Source organism: Gossypium arboreum, chromosome 3 (genome assembly GCF_025698485.1).
Source record: "Gossypium arboreum isolate Shixiya-1 chromosome 3, ASM2569848v2, whole genome shotgun sequence".
NCBI classification, from domain to species: Eukaryota; Viridiplantae; Streptophyta; class Magnoliopsida; order Malvales; family Malvaceae; genus Gossypium; species Gossypium arboreum.
The window spans coordinates 34,518,061-34,520,834 of record NC_069072.1 but is presented as its reverse complement, the minus strand read 5'-3'; the positions used below and the strand labels follow the sequence as shown (position 1 = coordinate 34,520,834).

At 35.8% G+C, this 2,774-nt stretch overlaps 1 non-coding gene across 1 annotated transcript; it reads left to right on the top strand.

Annotated features, from left to right (window-relative positions):
- The first annotated feature begins 1,635 nt into the window (after positions 1-1,635).
- On the top strand, positions 1,636-1,742 carry LOC128290715 (small nucleolar RNA R71). Its single transcript, XR_008280503.1, has one exon. It is a non-coding gene; the product is annotated as a small nucleolar RNA R71 (small nucleolar RNA).
- Positions 1,743-2,774: the final 1,032 nt, after the last annotated feature.

Below are 2,774 nucleotides of genomic sequence, written 5' to 3'. Positions count from 1 at the left end.
ATTGTTTTTGCGGCACGAATTAGAATGAAGCTGCATCACGTTCTTCCTAGGGGACTCCTACAAAGAAGTTTGAGTTGTAATATTACTCAAATTATCAGAACTTAAACAATCAGCTCGATTACTAGATATTTTAGTTGAATCACGAGCTTGAAGTTTAATCGTGTCATCTCCTACACGAAGTATCAATTCACCTGTGCCAACGTCAATGATAGTTCTAGCGGTTGCTAAAAGGTGCCTTCCTAAAATTAAAGGTACATCACTATCCTCATCCATGTCTAGAATAACAAAGTCAACTGGGAATATAAATTTGTCAATTTTGTCAAACACGTTTTCAATAATACCCCTAGAAAATTTAATTGTTTTATCCGATAATTGAATGCTCATCCTAGTTTGTTTGGGCTTCCCAAGACCTAGTTGTTTAAACATTTTATAGGGCATGACATTAATACTTGCCCCTAGATCAGCCAATGCATTCTTAATATTTAAACTACCAATTAAATAAGGAATAGTAAAACTCCCTGGATCCTTCAGTTTTTTGGGTAGCCTATTTTGTAATATGGCTGAGCAAACTACATTTAATTCCATATGCAACGCATCATCTAACTTTCGTTTATTAGCCAAGAGCTGCTTTAAAAATTTCATTATGTTTGGCATCTACGAAAGAGCTTTAATAAACGGTATGTTAATATGTAATTTTTTTAATAATTTAAGGAATTTACCGAATTGTTTTTCTGTGTGGTCTTTCCTTGTCGCATTGGGGTATGGCACACGAGGTTTACACTCTTTACTTACCAGTTTCTGCTTACTGTGGTTCATCTCATCCTTACTGTTACTTACCAAAAGTCTTTACTTCGGTTCTGGTTCAGGTTCAACTAACCCTTCTTCATCTCGAACAGTAATCATATGAAGTTGTTCCCTTGGGTTAGTTTCAGTGTTACTTGGTAGGCTACCTTGTGGTTTTCAAAAATAAACTTAGCAAGCTGTCCAATTTGAGTTTCGAGCCCTTGGATCGATGCTTGTTGATTCTTAAGTGCTGTTTCGGTATGCTGAAAATGAGTTTTTGACATCGAGATGAATTTTGTGATCATCTTTTCAAGGTTCAGTTTCTTATCTTATCGGTAAGATGGTTGTTGAAAACCTGGAGGATGTTGTGGTCTTTGATTTCCTTGACCACCGCACGAGAAATTTGGGTGGTTCCTCCAACCTGCATTGTAAGTGTTACTAGAAGGATTATTTTGAGGTAGAGGATTATTACCCATATAGTTCAATTGCTCGTTCTCCATGTTGGGGCCATAGGATGGATATTCTGAATTATTTAATCCACCTCCACTTGCATCGCACTGCATTACTGGATGTACCTACGTGGAACCAAGTAAACCATCAATTTTTCTATTCTAAAGTTCTACCTGATTGGAAAGCATAGCAATCGAATCGACGTTAAAAATACTGGCTGCTTTTGTCGACTTTGTCCTCATGACTTGCCACTGATAATTATTCAGTGACATCTCTTTTATGAACTCATAAGCCTCTTCAGGTGTTTTGTTGTTTAAAGTCCCACCAGCAGCTGCGTCAATCATCTGTCTAGTCGAGGGATTCAAACCGTTGTAAAAAGTCTGAACCTGCAACCATAGAGGTAACCCATTGTGAAGGCACCTTCTCAACAAGTCTTTGTGTCTCTCCCATATGTCATAAAGAGTTTCTAAATCCATCTGCATAAAAGAAGAGATATCATTCCTTAATTTAGCTGTTTTAGCCAGCTGAAAATATTTAAGTAAAATTTTTTTGGTCATTTGTTCCCAAGTGGTGATTTGTTCCCAAGTGGTGATTGACCCTCATGGTAACGAGTTCAACCATTGTTTAGCCTTATTCCTTAATGAAAAGGGAAATAAATGAAGGCGAATGGAATCGTCAGAAATGCCATTGATCTTAAAAGTGTCGTAGAATTCCAGTAAATTTGCTAAATGAGTGTTTGGATCCTCGTCCTGTAAACCATCAAACCGAACAAATTGTTGTATCATTTGAATCGTGTTAGGTTTCAGTTCAAAATTATTTGCAGCAACAGCAGGCCTAACTATACTCGATTCAGTTCTGGTTAAAGTAGGTTTAGCATAATCATACATAGTACGAGGAGCACGATTCTGATCTACTAGATTTGCAGCAACCATAGGAGGTAAAAGATTATTCTGATTGTCAGCCATCTCCTCGGTTGTGGTATGAATATTGTCTTCTTTCCCTTCTTCTATGTATTGTAGGCTTCGCCTTATTTATCTTCAGTTTCTGCGAGCTGTGCTTTCGATCTCACTGTTGAAAAATTTAGGTCCTGACGGGTTTCTTCTAGTCATAAAGTATAAAACCCTACCATGAGTAAATAAATGAAAATTTATAAATTTAAGCAAAATTAAAAATAAAACTAAATTGAAATAAAAATAAAATAAAAAATTGCTAAAGTAATAAAAATTAAGCGTTCCCAATATCTTAGTTCCTGGAAACGGCGCCAAAAACTTGATGGTCATGAAACTCACTAAAAATTTGACTTAAGGCAAGCGCACCTATCGAACAATAGTATAGTTATGATGAGACCGAAAATATCGTATCCACAAGGACTAAAAGTACTAGTAATTACTATCTTTTTATTATCTAGCCTAAAAATTAAGAGAATGTTTTATCTAAAACTAATTATCTAATTAACTAGGATTACGCCAGAGATTAAGGTTGAAAAATACTTTTTAGAAAACCGATAAAGAAGACAATACATAAGGAAGAATCCACCTGGA